The sequence below is a fragment of the Hemitrygon akajei genome, chromosome 18 (assembly GCF_048418815.1).
Source record: "Hemitrygon akajei chromosome 18, sHemAka1.3, whole genome shotgun sequence".
NCBI classification, from domain to species: Eukaryota; Metazoa; Chordata; class Chondrichthyes; order Myliobatiformes; family Dasyatidae; genus Hemitrygon; species Hemitrygon akajei.
Window position 1 is genome coordinate 63,462,363 of NC_133141.1, and position 24,209 is coordinate 63,486,571.

The following is a 24,209-nucleotide window of genomic DNA, read 5'->3' on the forward strand; positions in this document are numbered from 1 at the left end:
TTGTCCTGTCATTAGGCTAGTGATAAATAGATGTGTTGCTGGGCAGTGCAACTTGTTGGGCCAAAATTCTAAAATACCCAGTAAACAAAGCAGAGTTGCTGAGACGATTATTAGTTTTAAATTTCTATTTATCCAGGCATGTCATAGATCTATAGAGCCATGGATGTTACTTTATAGAAGTTTCATCTGAAAGCTTTACAAGTACAATAAGCTCTGATGTCTTTGGACTATTAGATGTTGCTCCTATTAATCGAATATCTGGGGTGGCCTTGTTCAATTCCTGCTGCTGTCTGTAAGGAGTTTGTATGTTCTCCCCGTGACTGTGTGGGTTTCCTCTGGGTGCTCTGGTTTCCTCCCACAGTCCAAAGATGTCCGGGTTATGTGGTCCCATGAGTGTAATTGGGTGATGTGGTCTTGTTGGGCTGTAAGGGCCTGTAACTGTGCTGTATCTCTAAATAAAATTAAAATTAAAATCTTTCTTAATGCACTTTCTTAATTCTTCATGGAGGGTCTCAACTTAAAACATCAACTAAGCACTTTGCTTCTTGACATGCTATCTTGAGTTGCTGCAGCAGTTCACAAGACAAAGGAGCAGAAGTAGGCCATTCAGCCCATCGAGTCTGCTCTGCCACTCCACCATGAGCTAAACTATTCTCCCATCTAGTTCCAATTTCCAGCTTTTTCCCCATATCCCTTGATACCTTAACTAACTAGATACCTATCAATCTCCTCCTCAAACACCCTCAGTGATCAGCCTCCACAGCTGTATGTGGCAACGAATTCCATAAATCCACGACCCTCTGGCTAAAAAAAATTCTCCTCATCTCTGTTTTAAATGGGTACCCTCTAATTCTAAGACTGTGGCCTTTTGTCCTGGACTCACCCACCAAGGGAAACAGCCTTTCCACATCTACTCTGTCCAACTTTTTCAACATTCGAAATGTTTCTATCCGATCCCCTCTCATTCTTCTATACTCTAATGAATACAGTCCAAGAGCCGACAAACACTCCTCATATGTAAGACCCTGCATTCCAGGAATCATCCTTGTAAATCTTCTGTGAACTCTCTCCAACATCAGTACATCCCTTCTAAGATAGGGGGCCCAAAACTGCACACAGTATTCCAAATGAGGTCTCACCAGTGCCCCATAGAGCCTCATCAACACCTCCTTACTCTTATACACTATTCCTCTCGAAATGAATGCCAACATTGCATTCGCTTTCCTTACTGCCGATCTAATCTGGTGGTTAACCTTTAGGGTATCCTATACGAGGACCCCCAAGTCCCTTTGCACTTCTGATTTTTGAATTTTCTCCCCATCTAAATAACGATCTGCCCAATTATTTCTTCTTCCAAAATGTACAACCTTACATTTCTCAACATTGTATCTCATCTGCCATTTCTTTGCCTACTCTCCTAAACTGACCAAGTCTCTCTGCAACACTTCCGTTTCTTCAACACTTCCTGTTGCTCCACCTATCTTGGTGTCATCCGCAAACTTAGCCACAAAACCATTTAATCCATAATCTAAGTCACCGCTATACAGTGTAAAAAGAAGCGGCCCCAACACTGACCCCTGCGGAACACCACTAATAACCGGCAACCAACCAGAATAGGATCCCTTTATTCCCACCTTTTGCTTTCTATCAGCCAATGCTCCACCCATTCCAATATCTTTCCTGTAATTCCATGGACTGTCATATTATTAAGCAGCCTCTTATATGGCACCTTATCAAAGGCCTTTTGAAAATCCAAATACACAACATCCACAGCCTCTCCCTTGTCAATCTTACTTGAGATTACCTCAAAATATTCCAATAGGTTGGTGAGGCAGGATCTTCCCTTCATGAAACCATGCTGGCTTGGGCCTATCTTGTCAGGCACCTTGAGGTATTTCATAACCTCATCCTTGAGGATGGACTCCAATAACTTTCCAACTACCGATGTCAGACTAATAGGTCTGTAATTTTCTTTTTGCTGCCTCCCTCCTTTCTTAAACAGCGGAGCTACATTTGCAACCTTCCAGTCCTCCGGAACCATGCTAGCGTCTATTGATTCCTGGAAGATCATTTCCAATGCCTCCACAATCTCCAAAGCCACCTCCTTCAGACCCGTGGGTGCACCTTATCCGGTCCGGGAGACTTATCTATCCTTAGTCCATTTAGCTTCCCAAGCACTTTCTCTCTAGTAATCTTGACTGTACCTAATTCTATTTCCTCAGACCTCTGGCTATCAGGTATGTTGCTAATGTCTTCCACTGTGAAGACTGATGCAAAATACTCATTTAGTTCCTCTGCCATCTCTTTGTTACCAATTATAATTTCTCCAGCATCATTTTCAATCGGTCCTATATCTACCTGTATCACTCTTTCACTCTTCATATATTTAAAAATACTCTTAGTATCCTTTTTTATGTTAATTGCCAACTTCCTTTCATAATTCATCTTTTCTTTCCTAATGACTTTCTTAGTTTCTTTCTGTAAGTTATTAAAAGTCATCCAGTCCTCAGTTTTCCCACTAATTTTTGCTTCCTTGTACGCCGTCTCTTTTGCTTTTATTTTATCCTTAACCGCTCTCGTTAGCTACATTTGTGCCATTTTACCATTCATGATTTTCTTCTTTCTTCGAATATATTTTTCCTGCACTTTCCTTATTTCTTGTAGGAATTTCATTCAATTCTGCTCTACCATCCCTCCATCTAGCTTACTTTTCCAATCAACTTGGGCCAGTTCCTCTTTCATACCACTGTAATTTCCTTTGTTCCACTGAAATATTGATACACCTGATACCAGCTTCTCCTTTTCAAATTTGAAACTGAACTCAATCATACTGTGATCACTACTTCCAAGGGGTTCCATTACCTCAAGCTCCCTAATCGCCTCAGGTTCATTACACAGCACCCAATCCAAAACAGCCGATCCCCTGGTGGGCTTATGGACAAGCTGCTCCAAAAAGCCATCCCATAGGCATTCTACAAACTCCCTCCCCTGAGACCCAGTACCTTCCTGACTTTCCCAATCCACTTTCATATTAAAATCCCCCATAATTATCTTGACATTTTCCTTCTGACATTGGGCTAGCCACACCGTTTGCATGCTGACATTGTCTACCTGCACATATGTGATCCATATCTCTCCGTTCCCTATATGTTTCTGTGCCTGTGAAATGCCTCTCAAATTTCAAATTTCGTATCTGCTTCCAGCACCTTTCTTAGCAACACATTCCCAGCACCTACCACCAAAAAATCCTTCCCCCGCCCCCACATCTTCAAACTCCACACCCCTCCCCTACACGCCCCCTTAAAGCTATGCCCTCTGTTCTTTGCCATTTCCACTCTGGGAAAAGTTACTTATTTCCCTTCTGCACTCGGTGGTCCAATGTGAGATAAATAGAAAACAAACCATTTCTTTTTGTATCTCTTTTCTTAATCCCAGTTTGATTGGTGATTGACTCATCAAGCATGTCCTATTTGTCGTGATATATCATGACACAATTGGCCCGTTTTGCACAGTTCTTCGTAATGCATACAGTTCTTTGGATTGTCAACTAACTGGTTTTGTACCTGAGGTGCGTACTTTGATGCTGCCTTTAGGTATCAATCCTTTGCAATGCACCAATGGAATAAATTCCACAATTAATGGAGTGAAGGGGTTTGTGCTCTTGCAGTGAACAGGGAAGGAAAAAACTTAAATAAGACCAAAAGACAGAAGCAGAATTAAACCATTCTAAAAAATAGGCCCATTGAGTCTGCTACGTCCTTCCATCACAGATGATTTATTCTCCCTCTCAACCCCATTCTCTTGCCTTCTCTCCATAACATTTGATGCCCTTACTAATCAAGAATCCATCAACTGCCATTTTAAGTATACCCAATCACTTGGCCTCCATATTGTCTGTGGCAATGAATTCCACAGCTTTACCACCCTCGACTAAAGAAATTCCTTAACTCTGTTCTAAATGGAGGTCCTTGTATTCTGAGTTTGTGCCCTTTGGTTCTCGGCTCTACCGCTATTAGAAATATCCTCATTACATCCACTTTAAGTAGGCATTTCATTGAATTACATATAACATCTGAACCCTGTTTCATGATTTTGGTAATATTTTGCTTATTTAGTTAGCTTTCAACAGTTACTTTGGGCTTATGTTACATATCTAATGGCACTAACATGAAGGGGTTAAGTGTTCTGATTTGCGCAAGTCAAGTTTAAGGAATGTTGCTCTGATTTCTGATAATGCAGTTGACTTAGCATGGTGAAGGATGCAAATGCATTTGACCAAATTGTAAAGGGATCTTTCATTGGTGCTGGCATGCAGTCAGATTTCAATGAAAATTCACAAAGATTGCCAGGGTAAGATTTGTAAGTTGATGCCTCAAAGTTAAAGTAAATTTATTATTAACATACATATGTCACCATATACTGCCTTGAGTTTCAATTTCTTGAATCCTGGTTTACAGGAAAATAAAGAAATACAACAGAATCCATGAAAAACTAGGCATAGCAATGACTGACAAAGATTCAATGTGTAAAAGAGGGCAAATTGTGCAAATAATAAATTCTGTCAACCTCCACTTTAAATATCCCCAGTGACTTGACCTCCACAGCCATTTGTGGCAATGAATTTTATTGATTCCACGATGGACATAAATCTCTACTGCTACTTAAATTCATTGACCAGCAGTTTTTGAAATAACCCATATCCAGCATGGCACGAGATTCATATTTAAAATGTCAGTTTGTATCGATGATATAAGCATCTGTGGAAATGACCCATGCTCGAAATTTGAAATTGCAAGTTCCAAGTCTGCTCACTTGTGTGAGAGTATTTATCCCTCACTAGTAAACCAGATAATTCCTTAATCACAATAGGTTCTACCTGTTGCAAATCCATAGCTTAAACCTTTTGTGATTTCAAGTCAAATTGACCATGTGTGTTTGCCTGCTAGTGTGAGGACAGAATGTAAGTGAGTGTTCTGGGAGTATGCAGTCAGGCTATTGACACCTGACAAAGGGTTGTTCATGAGATCCTTTGTCTTTTTCTGGTCTAGTATATTCCCATTCCTGCACCTGTTGAAGTGCATCAGTAGGCAAGAATATTCTGCTCAAAAAATTCCCCCCAAAAAATTGTGTGAATGTGATCAAGTACTAAAGCATGCTTGAAGTATTATCATTCCAAGAATGTTGGTATAATTTAAATCATATTGAAGCTGTAGTTTAAATTTTACTATTTGGTGTAAGAAGGTGAAGGAGAGGGAGATTGCATAGGCTGAGATTTATGTAAAGGAATTGGGTTGAATGAGATTCTTCATGCACACTTCTAGCCAGTTCAACTTTTGATGTCATTTCCTCTGGTTATTTGGAGTGAATGGAAGGCTCAAATTTTCTGTTACAGTAATACATTTCAAAAGTACTTTTATTTGTGTAAGGCAAAATCCGGAAAAGCATTGCAACGGGATTCATTTTTAAGCTGCAACTACTCCATCTTTACCATTACATGAATTAGCAGAGATGAAACGGTTTAAGTGGGGGTGACTGGAACTTTGTGTCAAGTTATGGTTTCTTCTCTCTCTGCCTCACCTTGAACTTCATTCTCTGTAGTAGTGACCAGGAAGGAAGGCTTGCAAATTCACAATCTCAGGATGTCCCAGTGTTTGATCATTAATGCAGTACATTTGAAGAGCCAGTCATATCATACAGCTATATTCCACAAGATACTCATTAGATATCTGTTTAGATGTTTAAAGTTGTCGTCTCAGCAGTCACATAGAAGAATGACCAAACACCTTGTTGTCCACGTTTCGTCTTCTGAGTAATAGTCGTGAGGGGTTGGTTATGTAGATGCTTGTGCCTTTGGTTAATCTCCCCACCACTCCCAGCTCTATATATGTTAGTTTAGAAACTAAAAACATCAATACAAGCTGGTTTTCTGAGGCTAGTAGTTTGGTATGCTACTGGGCTTCCATGGCCCCTGTGGTTTTACATTATTTTGCAGGATGGTGGCTTAGCTACACAGTAGCATCACAGCTATCATAGTGCTGTCTGCAAGGAACTTATACCTTTTCACCGTGAGTGTGTGGGTTTCCTCCAGATGCTCTAGTTTCCACCCACATTACAGAGTTGTACAGGTTAATTGGGTGGCATGGGCTTGATGGACTGGAAGGACCTGTTACTGCGCTGTATCTCTAAATAAATAAGATCAGTGGCACTACTGGGGGACAAGTTATCACAAGTGGAATATACTGCTGAGTATAGAATGCAAATCTGCACTTTTAACTTCAGCATGGATCATTTTTATGGTTTTCTTTTATCTGTATGAATTGGAGTGCTCGTAAATCTAAATCTTGTGTCTTGCTAGGGAAAGATTACTTAGAAATATAGAAAACCGACAGCACAATACAGGCCTTTCAGTCCACAAAGTAGTGCCGAGCATGTCCCTACCTTAGAAATTAATAGGTTTACCCAGAGCACTCTAGTTTTCTAGGCTCCATGTACCTATCCAAAAGTCTCTTAAAAGACCCTATCATATCCACCTCCACCAGCATTGCCGGCAGCCCATTCCACGCACTCGCCACTCTCTGCGTTTTAAAAAAAAATTTACCCCTGACATCTCCTCTGTACCACTTTAAACCTGTGCCCTCTTGTGGCAACCATTTCAGCCCTGGGGAAAAAAGCCTCTGACTATCCACACGATCAATGCCTCTCATCATCTTGTACACCTCTATCAGGTCACCTCTCATCCTCCATTGCTCCAAGGAATTTTAAATCAGGATTTTTCATGTTCTGATGTCTCTGATAGTGGATTAAACCTTGCACTGTCATTCTTCCTGAAATGCATACTCATGGCTAACTGGATTGTGGAGCACAGGGTTGTTTGAAGCCTTGTTTTTTTTTACTATAGTTGGAGACAGAGTGCAAGAGGCAGGGATCATGTGATAATTGTAGAACTATAAGAGATCAAGGATATGAGATAAAATAATTGGGGCATCAAGGAACAAGGGTAGGAATCCAGGGTACGAGGGCCAGTGTTCAGGAAATTGATGATGGAAGGCTGGGGCTAAGACCATTGAGTACCTTGTAGATTTCATGAGCTTCAAGAGGCTTTCCCAAATTCAGTATTAATGTATCTGAAGTGGAAAGATCTGTCTGATCTTCAACATACAGCATTATATACAGCCATCCCATGTGTTGTAATAGGTCAGTCCTATTTTGGTAGTTAGTTTCATATTGTTATCAATCAACTACCAAGCACAAGCTGCAATCAAATTACTCTGCCAGTTTCCTTCATGGTTGGGTGTTATTGGGCCACAGATGCTTTTACTTTTGGCAAAGGGCTTCTTGGGATTGGATCTGAAGAGTAATAAACTGATAGAAAAGCAGATAAATGGGGATTGTTTGCTGGTTTGTTGATTTCTCTATTGTGACTGCGTTAAGGTGAGCATTATTTGAACTGAAATCAGAAAATGCTGGAAAGGCTCTGGGTCAAGCAACATTTATTGAAAGATCCCAGTAATGTTTTAGATTGAATACCGCCTCGTTACATCATCTATACAAGCCATTCTGCAGATGCTGGAAACTCAAAAGAAACACACAAAATGCTTGAGGAACTCAGCAGGCTCTTTATTCCTCTCCATAGATGCTGCCAGATTTGCTGAGCTTCTCTAGCATTTTGTGTGTTACTTGCTAAGTCACCTGATGGAGGGGCATTAATCTGAAATGGTAACTGTTTCTCTTTCCACAGGTACTGCCTGACCTGTTGAGTGCTCTGAGCATTTTCTGTTTTTAGTTCAGATTTCTAGCAATTGCAGGTTTTTTAAAATTTTCAGTCATTTGAACTGTCAGTTTGTGTTTTTTTAAAAAGGTTATAAGCACGTTTCATGTTGGTTTTATCAAAAACATTCCATTTTGGTGTCTTAATATTTTATGTTTGTCTTGATGTGCGATGTGTTTGGGGATATAACCTGGATCCCAGTATTTGCATTCTATTATATTTCTAGCATTGAGACTCCAGTTCACTCATTTCTGAACTCCACCAGGTGGACAGAGAAAAAGGATCTTGGGATGTACTGCAAGTATCCTCAACGGAAATCAACCCCTGTTGAGGAAATGATAACTGCTGGAAAATTTTGTCACATTATCACTCAAAAGTACTCTAAGAATTATATTATAAACTCCGACTCCATACATCAGGAGCATACAAAAGCATGGCTGAAGGAGTGCATCTCCTCACAGATCACGTGACTATTTGTCTTGTCAGACACTTCGGAAAAATTATCTTTATTTGTCATAATGACATCAGAACATAAAGCGAAATCGTTATTTTTCGTGAATGACAAATACAGACTGAGGATTGTGCTGAGGATAGTAAATGTTGCTATGTTTCCAGCAACCAGCATTACATGTCCAACCTAACTGTACAGCTTTGGAATGTGGGAATAAACCGTAACACTTGGAGAAAACTCAGTCATGGGGAGGGTGTACAAACTCCATACAGACAGGGATGGGAATTGAACCCCAATTGATGATTGCTGGCTCAGTAAAACGATTGCTCAAATCACCACGCTATATTGAGGTCCTATGCCCCACCTACGGAAGAGTTTGCAGTTCTTCGTGGCCTCATCATTCACTTCAGAACCCACAGAACTGTTTTGAAAATAAATTGTCCCAAATGCTAAGGAAAAAAAATCCCTATAATCTGCAGATTAATCTTTAGCTTCAAGGTTTGATAGCTGCCTGGTATTAAAGTTCAAAGTGCGTTTATTATTAAAGTATTTATATTGTATGCAACTTGAAATTTGTCTTCTTACAGGCAGCCATAAACAAACACGATTGAACCCATTAAACAAAATCCACACAATCAAGACCATCAAACACCAAATGTGTGAAAAAAAGTAAAACAAATAATGCAAATAATTTTTAGAAGTATACAAATAACACAGAGAGAATTAACCAGTGTTCCTAAAAGTGAACCCACATGTGCAGAGCCAGTTCAGCGCCCAAGTGAAGCTGATATCCAGGAGCCTGATGGTTGCAGGCCATAGCCACAGAAGCAGTTCAGTGCTGAGGCATGCGTCAATGGTTGCAGGCCACAGCTGCAGTTAGTTCAGCGTTGTAAGTGAGTAAACCTCACGGAATAGTGAGCTGGACCTGGTTCATCCTTCGCCTCGGCCTTGACGCCTTGATCAAATCACACAAATATTCAAAAGAGGTAAACAAAAACACATGGGACATGAGACCCAAAAAGTGAATCCACAGCTGCGGAACCCATTCTGACCTCAGACAAGTGAAGCCTGTTTAGGAGTCCAGTGGCTGCTACCAAGCCTTCTGGCATGGAACCCAAAACTCTTGCACCTCTTGCCCAACAGTGGTAGTGAGAAGAGAGGGAGACTGGTCAAATGTAAGCAGACAACGCTGAACACCTGTCTATTTTCTGCTCTCATCTTCAACAATTTTAATCTTCAAAGGTTTCAAAGGTACATTTAATGTCAGGGAAATGCATACAATATATATCCTGAAATGCTTTTTCTTCGCAACCATCCAAGAGGAGTGCCCCTAAAAAATGAATGAGTTAAATGTTAAAACCCCAAAGTCACCGCCAGCTCCCCTCCTTCCCATGTGTAAGCGACAGCAAGCAACGATCTCCCCTCCCCCCCACCAACAAAAAAAAGTATCGGCAGCCACCTCCGAGCACTCAAGTGTGCAACAAAGCAACAGCAAAGACACGGACTTGCAGTACCCCAAAAATTATTCATTCACCCGGTATTTGCCATACCACAGGCTCTCTCTCTCTCTCTCTCTCTCTCTCTCCCTCTCCCTAATAGGGGATATGGGGAGAGGGCAGGAATGGGGTACTGATTGTGGATGATCAGCCATGATCATACTGAATGGCGGTGCAGGCTTGAAGGGCTGAATGGCCTACTCCTGCACCTATTATCTAAGAGGTGGCTTTGTTTCACAGCAAGAGGGGAGACATAACAAACAACTCGCTGGTTTACGATGTTAAGTCTGTTGTGTCGTTTCTTCCAACTCCCACGACACACGATCTCCTGCCAGGACACTGACCTTTGATCCGCCAGTCTCCAGGGCCACAGGATCTCAGCCCTCCAAAGGTGAGCTGAGCTCTTAGGCTGCGCTCTTGGCATGTCAAATAACAGCCAGTCATGAAACCCTGAGAGTGGATCCCATTCCCGCAAAGAACTAAAAGTTAACTAACTCCAGGTCAGGGTCTTCAAAAGAATCCTGAAAGGGAAAAAGAGAGATATTAAAGATGGAAATAGAACAGTTTCCAAAGATGCAAGCAAAGGAGTCGCCATTAGGTGCTATTGTCTCCTCCTAAGCTCCTCCTCTTCCCAACAGGTTCTCTCATCTTCCCTCCTCTTGCTCAACGCTTTAACCAGTGTGAAGTAATGGGGCCACCCACAGGTTCATCTTTCGCCATCATACCTTGACGCAGCGTCCACCACCAGCAATGGTCATACCTGCATGCTCAAGAGTCTAGTTCGCCGAATCCCCCAGAAGACTGCAAAAGCGATGATTGTTTAGTCAGTTCAAAAGAATGGCCTTAAAAATGCTGCAGAATGCAGCTATCACAGTTCAGAAGAAGTGGCATATATACTAGAGTATCGAGTAGTTTTGTGAGCTGAATATAAAACGTCACCATTGGTTGATAGCATCATTTTGTTTATTAACTATATAACAATTACAGCATGTAAACGGGCCATCTCAGTCCTTCTAGTCCGTGCTGAACGCTTACTCTCACCTAGTCCCACTGACCTGCACTCAGCCCATAAACCTCCATTCCTTTCCTGTCCATATACCTATCCAATTTTTTTTTATGACAATATCAAACCTGCCTCTACCACTTCCACTGGAAGCTCGTTCCACACAGCTACCACTCTCTGAGTAAAGAAGTTCCCCTCGTGTTACCCCTAAACTTTTGCCCCTAACTCTCAACTCATGTCCTCTTGTTTGAATCTCCCCTACTCTCAATGGAAAAAGCCTATACACGTCAACTCTATCTATCCCCCTCATAATTTTAAATTCCTCTATCAAGTCCCCCTTCAACCTTCTACGCTCCAAAGAATAAAGACCTAACTTGTTCAACCTTTCTCTGTAACTTAGGTGCTGAAACCCAGGTAACATTCTAGTAAATCTCCTCTCTACACAACGCTCCAAATTTGGCCTCACCAATGCCTTGCACAATTTTAACATTACATCCCAACTCCTATACTCAATGCTCTGATTTATAAAGGCCAGCATACCAAAAGCTTTCTTCACCACCCTATCCACATGAGATTCCACCTTCAGGGAACAATGCACCATTATTCCTCGATCACTCTGTTCTACTGCATTCTTCAATGCCCTACCATTTACCATGTCTGTCCTATTTTGATTGGTCCTACCAAAATGTAGCACCTCACACCTACCAGCATTAAACTCCATCTGCCATCGTTCAGCCCACTCTTCTAACTAGCCTAAATCTCTCTGCAAGCTTTGAAAACCTACTTCATTATCCACAACGCCACCTATCTTAGTATCATCTGCATACTTACTAATCCAATTTACCACTCCATCATCCAGATCATTAATGTATATGACAAACAACATTGGACCCAGTACATATCTCTGAGGCACACCACTAGTCACCGGCCTCCAACCTGACAAACAGTTATCCACCACTACTCTCTGGCATCTCCCATCCAGCCACTGTTGAATCCATTTTATTACTTCAATATCCATTTTACTACTAACAATTGAACCTTCCTAACTAACCTTCCGTGTGGGACCTTGTTAAAGGCCTTACTGAAGTCCATAAAGACGACATCCACTGCTTTACCCTCGTCAACCTTCCTAGTAACTTCTTCAAAAAATTTAATATTTGTCAACGCACAAATCCATGTTGACTGTTCCTAATCAGACCCTGTCTGTCCAGATAATCATATATACCATCTCTAAGAATACTTTCCATTAATTTACCCACCACTGACATCAAACTTACAGGCCTATAATTGCTAGGTTTACTCTTAAAACCCTTTTTAAACAATGGAACCACATGAGCAATACGCCAATCTTCCAGCACCATCCCTGTTTCTAATGACATTTGAAATATCCTGTCAGGACCCAGAGACTGATCCACTTTTATATTCTTTAAAAGCTCCAGTACTTCCTCTTCTTTAATCATCATAGTTTCCATAACTACCCTACTTGTTTCCCTTACCTTACACAATTCAATATCCTTCTCCGTAGTGAATACCAAAGAAAAGAAATTGTTCAAAATCTCCCCCATCTCTTTTGCCTCCACACATAGCTGTCCACTCTGATTCTCTAAGGAACCAATTTTTATTCCTCACTATCCTTTTGCTATTAATATAACTGTAGAAACCCTTTGGATTTATTTTCACTTTACTTGCCAAAGCAACCTCCCGTCTTAGCTTTTCTAATTTCTTTCTTAAGTTTCTTATTACATTCTTTATATTCCTCGAGCACCTCATTTACTCCATTCTGCCTATATTTATTGTAGATCTCTCTCTTTTTCTGAACCAAGTTTCCAATATCCCTTGAAAGCCATTGCTCTCTCAAACTTTTAACCTTTCTTTTCAACCTAACAGGAACATAAAGGTTATGTACCCTCAAAATTTCACCTTTAAATGACCTCCATTTCTCTATTACATCCTTCCCATAAAACAAATTGTCCCAATCCACTCCTTCTAAATCCTTTCGCATCTCCTCAAAGTTAGCCTTTCTCCAATCAAAAATCTCAACCCTGGGTCCAGACTTATCCTTCTCCATAATTATGTTGAAACTAATGGCATTGTGATCACTGGACCCGAAGTGCTCCCCAACACATACCTCCATCACTTGACCTATCTCATTCCCTAACAGGAGATCCAACACTGCCCCTTCTCTAGTTGGTACCTCTATATATTGCTCCAAAAACTACCTTGCACACATTTTACAAACTCCAAACCATCCATCCCTTTTACAGTCTGGGCTTCCCAGTCTATGTGTGGAAAATTAAAATCTCCCACAATCACAACCTTGTGCTTACTACAAATATCTGCTATCTCCTTACAAATTTGTTCCTCCAATTCTCGCTCCCCATTAGGTGGTCTATAATACACCCCTATAAGTGTTACTACACCTTTCCCATTCCTCAATTCCATCCAAATAATCTCCCTAGACGAGCCCTCTAATCTATCCTGCCAGAGCACTGCTGTAATATTTTCTCTGACAAGCAATGCAACACCTCCCCCTCTTGTCCCTCCAATTCTATCACACCTGAAGCAATGAAATCCAGGAATAATTAGTTGCCAATCACACCCCTCCTACAACCATATTTCACTAATAGCTATAACATCATATTTCCAGGTATCGATCCATGCTCTAAGCTCATCCACCTTTCTTACAATGCTCCTAGCATTAAAATAGATGCATTTAAGACATTTTCCACCTCTTACTCTGTTTATCCCTAATGGTGATAAATTTTACTATCTTCTTTTTCTTCCTTCTCCCCTACATCTTCGGTCTGAGCGCTCCCCTTTTTTGTCACCTGCCTATCCTCCCTCACACACTGTGTACTAGCTTTCTTTATTTGTGAACTAACCTCTTCTCTCCTAATCTCTTCAATTTGATTCCCACCCCCCAGCCATTGTAGTTTAAAGTCTCCCCAGTAGCCTTCGCAAATCTCCCCACAGGATATTGATCCCCCCTAGGATTCAAGTGCAACCTGTCCTTTTTGTACAGGTCACACCTGCCTTGAAAGAGGTTCCAATGTTCCAGAAACTTGAATCCCTTCCCCTTGCTCCAATTCCTCAGCCATGCATTTATCCTCCACCTCATTCCATTCCTACACTCACTGTCACGTGGCACAGGCAGTAATCCCAAGATTACTACTTTGGCGGTCCTTCTTCTCAACTTCCTTCCTAACTCCCTGTATTCTCCTTTCAGGACCTCTTCCCTTTTCCTACCTATGTCATTGGTACCTATATGTACCACGACCTCTAGCTCCTCACCCTCCCACTTCAGGATATCTTGGACGCGATCAGAAACATCCCAGACCCTGGCACCAGGGAGGCAAACTACCATCCGGGTCTCCTGACTGCATCCACAGAATCGCCTGTCTGACCCCTTAACTATCGAGTCCCCTATTACTACTGCTTTCCTCTTCCTTTCCCTACCCCTCTGAGCTACAGTGCTGGACTCTGTGCTGGAGGTACGGCCATTGTTGCTTCCCCCAGGTAGGCTGCGCCCCCCCCCCCCCCCAACAGTACTCAAACAGGAGTACGGCCACTGGGGTACTCTCTAGTACCTGACTCTTCCCCTTCCCTCCTCTAACCGTGACCCACCTGTCTGTCTCCCATGGCCCTGGTGTGACCACCTGCCTGTAACTCCTCTCTATCAACTCCTCACTCTCCCTGACCAGACGAAGGTCATCGAGCTGCAGCTCCAGTTCCCTAACACGGTCCCTTAGGAGCTGCAGCTCGGCGCACCTGGCACAGATGTGGACGTCCGGGAGGCCGGGAGACTCCAGGACCAATCACATCCGACACCGAGAATAATAAGCTGCCCTCACACTCATAATTCCCCTTTTCCTCAAATAACAGGAAAAATTGAAAACTAAACCTACCTTGCCTCACCCGTTTCCGCCTAAGCCTGTTGAGTCAAAGCCCTTAAGCCTTCACTCTGCTCCCGGCTCACTCTACTGCCCGTTGTATGAAGCTGTGTTCCTTTTAAGTCTTACGCGCTTCACTGCCCGAAGTCACACGCCTGCGCAGTCCTGCCTCTCTCAACCCCGATGAGAAGAAAAAATTAAAATGGCTCCCGCAGCACTCCCATTCTGATTCTCAGACTTCCTTCTCCAAATTCAAAGCCAAATTAAGGCCAAATGGTGCCTTTTCTCCCTACTAGCTTAGATTCATGGCCTTGTGTAGAGCAATGGTGTACTAAGAAGTGTTAATTTAGCTAGCAGTTGAACCTCTGAGGAGCTAAATGATCCAAACTAATCACAGACAAGAGAAAATCTGTAGACGCTGGAAATCCAAGCAACACACACAAAATGCTGGAGGAGCTCAGCAGCTCACGCAGTTTCTATGGAAAAGAGTACACTCAACATTTCGGCTTGAAGCATTGGCTACTCTTTTCCATAGATGCTGCCTGGCCTGCTGAGTTACTCCAGCATTTTGTATGTGTTGATCCAAACCAATTATTTTTTGACAGTGAATGAATTCCTAAAGAATTGTGTTTTTTTTAGTTACAACCAGCTATTTTCCACACACCAATGCCTTTGTTTTTGCGGGGCTTTTATTTTACATACCTTAGTAAATTGAACAACTGGTTTTATTTTTAAGCCGCAGTGTTACTTTGGATTGTTTTATTGCTGTATTCTGCTGAGTGGGATCTCGCGAGCTTTGGAATGAAAAGTATTCTCCTTTCCGGGTTGCTCTGGTTTGTTCCAGTGTACGGCTGTACAGGGACTCTGTGGGACTTGCATTCTAAACCCGCAGGTAACTTCAGGCTGGATTGTGGTGGCATTGCCATTTTGTTTAAACAGAAGAGAACTCTGACTTCCCAAAGGCCCTTTTCAGAGAACACCCCAATTTATCTCTATTAATAATAAACAGATTCTGTAGATGCTGGAAGTCTGGAGTAACACACACAAAATGCTGGAGGAACTCAGCAGGTCAGGCAGCATCTATGATGTGGGGTGAAGAGCCAGTGGTTCAGGGCAAGACCAGAGTCCTGATGAATGGTCTCAGTCCGAAACACCAGCTCTTTATTACTTTCCATAGATGTTGCTTGACCAATTGAGTTTCTCTAGCAATTGCATATGTAGCTCTAAATGCCACCATGGACATCACTGAGGTGGTCAGCTTAATAGCCCCCTGAACTGATGGGCATGCTGGACCATCTCAGAGAGAAGCTGAGACAACCACCGAGGACATAGAGTCCAGGCAAGCAATAGATGAAACATTTGTATTTACCACTGTTGTTTAATGGTCTCCACTACTGATTCCAGCTCTTTCCATTTCAGATTTACTTCATTGCTTAAATTCAAATTCTCCAGCTTGTTCAGTTCTGGTTGGCTCATTAGAGGAAGAATATAGAAGCTTTAGAGGGTGCAGAGGAGATTTACCAGGATGCTCCCTAGATTAGAGAGCACATAGGTTGAGCAAGCTAGGGCTTTTCTCTTTGGCACGAAGGGTGATGAGAGGCAACTTGATACAAGTGTACAAGATAATAAGAAGCTTAGACTGAGTGGGTAGCCAGAGACTTCCTAGAGTGGAAATGGTTAAGTTTAAGGTGATTGAAGGAAAGTGAGGTTTGTCAGAGATAACTTCTTCACGCAGTGGTAAGTGCCAAGGATGGTGGTAGAGGTAGATTAATTTGGGGTATTTTAGAAACTCTTAGGCACATGGATAAAAGAAAAATGGAGCAGGGAAGGTTTAGATTGACCTAGAGGAGGTTAAAAGGTCATCCTGTCTGTATGGCATGTACTGGGCTTTAGTGTTCTACATTCCCTAGTAGAATTTGAACTTGTCTGAGAGTTGATCCTCCATGTCCTCAGTTTCTGTCTGATATACTACCTTGAGATACAGAAGCCTGAAGGCACAAACTCAGCAATTCAGGAACAGCTTCTTCCTCTCTGCCATCGATTTCTAAATGGACTTTGAAGCTTTGGACACTACCTCACTTTTTTTAATGTACAGTATTTCTGTTATTGCACATTTTTAATAATCTATTCAATATACATTATTAATCTACTTTATTATTATGTTTTATTTTATTATTATTTTTCTCTCTGCTAGGTTATGTATTGCATTGAACTGCTGCTGCTAAGTTAACAAATTTCACGACACATGCCAGTGATAATAAACCTGATTCTGATTGAGGTACAGACAGTGGTGGGTATTGAACTCCAATTGCTGGCACTGTCATAGTGTTATGCTAACAGTTATGCTACCATGCCGCCCATCTCATCGTAAAGACATCTTGTTAGATAGGAAGCATTCCCTGATTACAACACTAAATGTTGAGAGACTGAAGCCACATCCTATTTGCCAATCCTGGTTTTTTTGTTCTTCACCCATGCTTTCTTATCGCCAGGGAGGACTTGTGGCACTGGATGTGCATTTTTGAATGGGGAGCATTGTAAATGGCACATATCAGTAAGCAAGTGTTCCTGGGAGTTTAATTGTGTGAGAGCCTAAAGAGGGAAAAAGAAAGTTGAGTTGTTCAATCTGTGTATCGCGTGTGTGAAGGCTTGCAGCTGTTACTGTTTGGGTTTTGTTTGACGTGTCTATAAAGCTGACAGCTGCTATTTGAATGCCAATGGCCTCTTTTCACATGGAGGATGAAGTGGAATCCTCAGATGTTGTTGCAGAGCTGTGTTTCAGGACGCCAGCTCCATGGTTTCTACATTTTGCAGTCAGGTTTGTGGTGACAGATGGCTGTGTGACTTCAATGTAGGCAAAACATACAGCCCCCTGCAAACATTCACCAAGTCGTGACCTTTTGCAGATCCGTCTCTCAAGTTTTGAACTGATTCCACAACCTATGATCTCAGCTTCAAGGACTCTACAACTCATGTTCTCAGTACTATTTATTTATTGTATTTGCACAGATTGTCGTCTTTTGCATATTGGTTGTGTGTTGGTCTTTGCTTTTTGTGTAGTTGTTCATTGATTCTATTGTATTTCTTTGTTCTGTGAATGCCTGCAAGAAAATTAACCTCTAGTTAGTATATCACGACTTATCTGTAATTTGATAATAAATTTACTTTGAACTTTGAATTTTAATATCAATTCTCATTTAATTGGGGTATTTTGGAATTAATACCTTTACACTATTTAAATCACTGGGGAGGTCAGCTTAATAGCCCCTGAGCTGATGGGCATGCTGAGTCATTTCAGAGAGAAGCTGAGACAACCACCGCGCACATAGAGTCCAGATAAGCAATAGGTGAAGCACTATCCGAATGTTAAAAGGCCTGAACAGATTAGATATGGCAAAGTTATTTCCCATGGTATGGGATTCTAGGACGAGGGCACAAATTCAGGATTGAAGGACGTCCATTTAGAACAGAGATGTGGAGAAATTACTTCAGAGGTTGGTAAATCTGTGGTATTTGTTGCCACAAGCAGCTGTGGAGGCCAAGTCATTAGTTGCATTTAAGGCAGAGATAGATAAGTTCTTGATTAGCCAGGGCATCAAAGGGTATGGGGAGAAGGCAGGGGAGTGGGGATAACTGGAAGAATTGGATCAGCCCATGATTGAATGGCAGAGCAGACTTGATAGACCGAATGTCCTGCTTCTGCTCCTATATTTGGTGGTGTCTCTTAAAGTAGGAAGCAAATTAAGCTTGCATTTCTTTAGCTAAGTTTCATGATCTGAGGGTGTCTACCATTCAGCTAATTGGGTCCATGACAGCTCTTTCTGAATAAACTACCATTCCATTCCCTATCATTCCCATAGCTCTGCTCCTTTCTGTTATCTGTCCCTTACTCTTTTTCTGAGGTTGTGGGAGCAAGTTGGGACAGTAGGGACAATATGGCATTTAAAGGTGGTTGTGGTTTTTTGTAGTCTTAATGCTATTGTAATAGGGGAACCTGTATAGCCTGTTTGCACATAGCAGGATCTCACTTACGGCAATGTCGGTGTGAGTTGAATGTGCATGTTGGTTTTTTCAGTTTGAAGAACTAGCCTGCTTTAGCTTTAGACAGAAGATTTACCAAGATGCTGCCTGGACTAGAGAGCAAACAGGAGTGGGCAGCCAGAAAATATTTCTCAGGGTGGGAAAGGGTGGAAGGGGGCACAATTTTAAGGAGATTGAAGGAAAGTTTAGAGAAGGGGTGTCAAAAGTATATTGTTTTATACAGAGTGGGGTGTGTGTGGAATGCCTTGCCAGGGGTGGCGGTAGAGTCAGATACATCAGGGGTATTTAAGAAACTCTTAGACACACGGATGATAGAAAAATGGAGGACTTTGTGGGAGGGAAGGGTTAGATTGATAGAATAGGTTAAAAGTTCAGCATATGTTGTGGGCTGAGGGCGTGTCCCATTGTGTTCTATGTAAAATATTTCTGCATTTTTTGCCAGAGAAGAGTAGAGCCTGTGCGTTAGCATTTTGTTAGAAAGTAGTTTGATGCTACCCAGGGCAAGGTAGTCCACTTGACTGGCATCCTGTTCACTACCCTAATCATTCATTTTGTCCAACACTACACTGTAGCTACAGTATATTCCATTTACGGAATGCCCTGGATACTCACCCAAACTACCCTCGAGCCACCTCCCACTTATGACCTCTAATGATGAGGCAAAGGGCAGCATGTCATGGGAGCCTGCAAATTGCCCTCGGTACAGTAGTATTGCGGATACATAACGCTTTACAGCACTGGCAATCACGGTTCAATTCCTGCTGCTATCTGTAAGGAGTTTGTACCTTCTCCCCATAACCACATGAGTTTCCTCTGGGAGCTCTAGGTTTCTTCCTCATTCCAAAGATGCTGGCATATTATGTTGATGCCAGAAGCATAGTGACACTTAGAGTCTGTAGTCATTGATGCAAATACCTTTCTGTCTTGGAATTGTAGCTCTGTTCCCTCATCACTGGGTTTAAATTCTGGAACTCCTCCAACACACCATGAAAAGAGCTGCAGCATTTTAGAAAAAACGAGGCATTTGAGGATAAGCAGTTAATATTCCAAAAGTAAAGAATTTTTTTAAATTGCTCTAGACACTGTTGCAAAAGCTAAGTCTGTACAAGAGTGGATGTCTGTGCTGCATAGTCTCCAGAATTGAATTTAAAATTCATCTCAAAGTAGATTAAAAGGTTGGCACAACATTACTTGTTCATGAGCCCTTCGTGAACTTTGAAGGGTTGGAGGCTGCTTAGATAATCCAATAAGCTTCAGGGTAATGAGGTGTCAAACAAATCTAAGTGTTAATATATTCACTAAAGGAGCAGAGTCTGTACATGCTTGACTATATGTTGCAAATGGTACAAAACCTTTAATTTCAGTAAAAGTTCAGTGAGGTCCTCCATTGAATCACGTAATTGCAGTTGGGGGTGTCTGCAAGAATAGAAGGATTTAAGACCATAAGACATTGGAGCAGAATTAGGCCGCTCACTCTAATGGTAGAGTTTGCTCCACCATTCTATCATAGCTAATTTATTATTCCCCTCAACCCTATTCTCCTGTGCCTTCTCCCCATGACTAGCCAAGAACCTATCAACCCCCGCTTTAAACACTCAATAACCTGGCCTCTGTATCCATCCATGGCAATGAATTCCACAGATTCATTACTCTCCGGCTAAAAAAAATTCCTCCTCATCTCTGTTCTAAATAGACAATTCTCTATTCTGAGGCTGTGCCCTCTGGTCCTAGACTCGCCCACTATAAGAAACATCCTCTCCACATCCACTCTATCTAGGCCTTTCAATGAGATTCTCTCTTACCACCCCCCCCCCCCAAATTCTTCTAAACTCCAGCAAGTACAGAACCAGAGCCATCAAACACTCCTCAGAGACTGACCCTTTCATTCCCAGAATCATTCTCCTGAACCTCCTCTGGGCCCTCTCCAATGCCAGTTTATCTTTTAGATAAGCAGCCCAAAACTTCCCGATACTCAAAGTGCGGTCTGCCCATTGCCTTATAAAGCCTCAGCATTACTGCCTTGCTCTTATATTCTAGTCCTCTTAAAATAAATGCTAACAATGCATTTGCCTTCCTTAGCACCGACCCAACTTGCAAGTTAACCTACAGGGAATCCAGCACAAGGACTTGCAAGTCCCTTTGCACTTCTGACTTTTGAATTTTAACCCATTTATAAAATAGTCTACACCTTTATTCCTTCTACCAAAGTGCATGACCATGCACTTCCCTACACTGTATTCCATCTGTCACTTTGCCCATTCTCCCAATCTGTGCACGTCTTTCTGGAGACTTCCTGTTTCCTCAACACTACCCGCCCCTCCACCTATCTTTGTATCGTTTGCGAAGTTCTGTCATCCAAATTGTTGACGTACTGTATAACATGAAAAGAAGCTGTCCCAATACCAACCCCTGCAGGATACCACTAGTCACTGGCAGTCAACCAAAAAAGTCCCCTTTATTCTCACTCTTTGCCTCCTGCCAGTTAGCCAATCTTCTATCCATGCTAGTATCTTTCCTGTAATGCCATGAGTTTTTGTTAAGCTGCCTCATGTGTGGCACCTTGACAGGCCTTCTGAAAATCCAAGTAAATAACATCCCCGACTCTCCTTTGTCTATCCTGCCTGTTATTTCCTCAAATCATTCCAACAGATTTGTCAGGCAAGTTCTCCCCTGAAGCAAACCATGCTGACGTTGGCCTGTTTTATCATACATCCCCAAGTATTCCGAAACCTCATCCTTAATAATGGATCCCAACATTTTCTCAACCCCAGTGATCAGGTCAACCTATAATTTCCTTTCTTCTGCCTCATTCTCTTCTTGAAGAGTGGAATTTTTCAGTCCTCTGGAACTATGCCAGAATCTAGTGATTCTCAAAAGATCATGACTAATGTCTGCACGATCTCCAGCTACCTTTCAGAAGCTTGGTGTGTAGTTCATCTTGTCTAGATGATTTCTCTACCTTCAGATCTTTCAGCTTCCCAAGATCCTTTTCCTTAGTGACAGCAACTACACTCACTTCTGCCCCCGACACTCGTGACTTTCTGGCATACTGCTATTGTCTTCCATTGAAGACTGATGCAAAGTACTTACTGTTTGTCCGACATTTCTTCTCCCTCCTCCCCCCCCCCCCCCAAATGTTGCATTCGAACCTGCAAACACCACTAGAACTGCAGCTTATTCCACACTTGCACCATCCTCTTGAGTGAAGAAATTCCCCCTTAGGTTCCCTTTGAAATAACTCACCTTTCACCCTTAAATTATAAAATCCAGTTCCAGTGTCACCTAACCTCAGTGGAAAAAGCCTGCTTGCATTTACCCTATTTATTCCCCTTAATTTTGTACACCTCTATCAGATCTCCCCTCATTCTCTTACGCTCCAGAGAATAAAGTCATAACCTATTTAACGTTTCCCCATAACTCAAGAGTTATGACAGTGGCAGAGTTGAGCTGCAAAACGGTAACACTTCAATAACAACACTGTGATAAAAGGTCAGGAAGTTGTAAGTCAGATAGTTTGACTTATTTCTACTGCTTGCCTGATGAGGGGGGTTCACTGGCATTGGTCACTACAGGGGTTTAAATTTGGCTACTTTTCGAGGGGAAAATTAAACAGATTCCTGTCATACACAAAGCTTCATGACGCTGATCTTTAAATTGCCTACCTTTTGGCAGAATGATAGGGCAGGGGTGTTTCTATCCTCTTAATGGCTCTCTCCTCTCCCCTCCCCACTGCTTATGTTGAAAACATCTGCTTACATTTACCCTTTTATACTTCTATCCAATGTTCCTCATTTTCCTACACACCAAGGAATAAAGTCTTAACATATATTTCCAGTAGGTATGTGGCCAAAATTGCATGCAACACTCCCAAATTCAGCCTCACCACCATCCTATACAACTTCAAAATAACATCCCAAGTCATAAATCTGATTTGTGAAGGCCAATGTGCCACAAGCACTTGTTATGACCCCATCTACCTGTGAGGTAACTATTAAATAGATGCTCTATATGTACAGGTTTTCCTCTGTTGATTGAGGCAATGGGGTCTGGGTAGTTTCAGTTCAGCTGCTTGTTTTGGTAAAATTGGATCGGCTCAGTGATCAGAAAGTAAATGCAACTGCTGATTATTTTATTAAGTGTAAAGGAGAGGGAAGAAGCATGGTGAGATTTTAGACTCCAAAGTAGTGAGGTCTTCTCATACCAAGCTACCACTCAGACATTCCATTGATAACACTCGTCACTGAAACCAAGAAGTTACAAGAAATAGAGGCCACTGTAACCACTAAAAAGCTCATTGAACTATCATGTGTGTTTAGGTGATTATATAAAAATAAGAGCAAGCATTAAAAAGTTAATGAGACAATTAACAACAATGATGAAATGGCCTAGCGAAGGAGTGGAAGAGCTCGAGTCCTGATACCAGGCAAATAACCTCTTCCTCAATGTTAACGAGTCTAAAGAAATGGTTAACTTCAGGATAACTGTACCATTCACAACCCCCTCAGTAAGCAGTTTCAAACTATTGGGCGTGCACATCTCACACAATCTCTTATGGTCCCAGAACACATCCAAAGCAGTCAGGAAAGCTCACCATACCTCTACTTTCTGAGGAGGCTGAAGAGAGCTGGATTTCGCGCATCCATATTCGTGTCATTCTATAGATGCATATTAGAGAGCACCCTAACAAGCTGCATGGTATGGAAACTGCAGGTAGTCAAAACTGCCCAATGCATCACTGGCACCAGCTTACTTGCTGTCATGGGCATGTGTATGGAAAAGGACCAGTAACGTCATGAAGGATCGCACCCTGCTCATGGACTGCTTGCCCCACTTCTACACCAAGGCTACTAAAATCAGAAACAGTTACTTTCCCCAAGCAGTAACACCTCCAGCACCATTATTTTATTTCCTGTCAATCACCTTCTGTGCAGACCTTCCTGTACCCAGTGTCACTTTATGGACATACAATCAACGTATATAAACTATCTTATACATTTATACTTGCTGTAGCGGTGTGCTACACGCAGCGCTAAAATAACGACACGGAGTCGGTAAACTGCAGTCAAAGATAAAGTTTATTCCAACTTCACAGCCTTGCTTTAAAGCCTGTCTTCCCCCGCCGGATGCTTCGAGAGACACGTACTGAAACCCCCTCAGGCTTTCTTCCTTTGTGCCTGCATGCTGGCTAATTGTCAGCCGGTTCGAGTGTGCTAGTAATTGAGTCGCCACATTGCTATGTTTTTTATTATTGTGTTCTTTATCTTACTATGTTGTTTTTGTGCTGCATCAGACCCAGAGTAACAATTATTCCATTCTCCTTTATACTTCTGTACTGGAAATGACATTAAACAATCTTGAATTAATCCTGATAAATGTATCTGTGCATGTGATAATGCACAAGAACTTTGTGTTTACACCCCAGTCCAACAGAAGGAGAAGAAAAACGTTCCTAAGCATATCTCTGCACTGAATATCTTTGCCTTAACACATGGACAGATGATGCTAAGCATTTATTTTTGTTTATTTAGAGATATGGCATGGTTACAGCCCCTTCTGGCCC

General features: G+C 41.9%; 1 protein-coding gene across 2 annotated transcripts in view; it reads left to right on the forward strand.

Moving 5' to 3' along the window:
- arl5c (ADP-ribosylation factor-like 5C) overlaps nucleotides 1-24,209 on the forward strand; it is a 66,485-nt gene that overhangs the window by 3,234 nt on the left and 39,042 nt on the right. The window lies entirely within an intron of this gene.